The sequence below is a fragment of the Oratosquilla oratoria genome, chromosome 23 (genome assembly GCF_046742065.1).
Source record: "Oratosquilla oratoria isolate Oo_2021 chromosome 23, ASM4674206v1, whole genome shotgun sequence".
In the NCBI taxonomy this organism is placed as follows: Eukaryota; Metazoa; Arthropoda; class Malacostraca; order Stomatopoda; family Squillidae; genus Oratosquilla; species Oratosquilla oratoria.
Genome location: NC_134799.1, coordinates 51,444,369 through 51,445,557, shown reverse-complemented (window position 1 = coordinate 51,445,557; position 1,189 = coordinate 51,444,369).

The following is a 1,189-nucleotide window of genomic DNA, read 5'->3' as shown; positions in this document are numbered from 1 at the left end:
TTATTCAGTATATATATATATATATATATATATATATATTTATATATATATATATATATATATATATACGAGAAATAATGGAAGAATTACTGCCTTAACGTTTCGACCCTTAGGGTCTTGATCACAAAGCATAACACAAAAGTATAACATGGACATTTTATACACATACATGTCACCTCACAGGGTGCCTGGGAAAGGTCGTCGCGCTCGGAACATTTGCCCGTTTGTTTTCATCCACTATCAATAAACTTGTAGCTCTTGCCAAGCATATAAAACCATCTCTATGGTTGATGTTATCATTAGTATTAATATAGGCTGCTTCTATTGTTTTTCTTAATTTCTTTGTTGAACCTTTATTTATTATAATTGTATTGTCCCAGTTCGGAAGGTGGTCATATGTATCTATGTGTCTTACTATAGAATTAGAAAGCCTGTGGGTTCTTACATCATTTTTGTGTTCATATAATCTTTTCTCTAATCCACGACCTGTTTCCCCAAAATATGAGGATGGCCAATTTTTACAAGGTATTTTATAGACAATACTATTTTCATTCGTATGGTTATTATAATTACGCGTTACCAAATGTCCCACTTTGCTACCTGATGTTCTTGCTATCTTTATACCTGCTTTTAAGAGGACGTTGTCTAGAGTTGAATTAATGCTGGAATTTGGGACTGTGATATATCGTGTTTCTTTGTTGCAATTATTTTTATCTTTACTCTTCTTATTTATTTCCTTAGCTTTCTTTTTTAGTTTAAGTAGGAGACCTTTGGGATATTTTAATTTGCTGAAAGTTTTTGTAATGTGATCTAGTTCGTCTTCTAAGAATTCTTCACTACAGATGCGAAAAGCCTTGAGGAAGAAGCCAATTATTATACCTGTTTTAGTCCTAATATTGTGTCCTGAATAAAAAAAGTATATATATAGTCTTCTTTATTTGTGGGTTTGCAGTATACCGAAAACTTTACATCGTTGTTTGTTCTGTGTATGACAGTGTCTAAAAATGGTAATTTTCTGTTGTTCTCTACTTCTGCCGTAAATTGTATGTTACTATTTACATTGTTTAATCTTTTTAATTTATTGTTAATATTAGCTTCTTTTGGTACAATAACAACAATGTCATCAACATACCTTAACCAAACACTGTTTCTACCCATTATTGATATATAATTTTCAGTTTCAAGCATT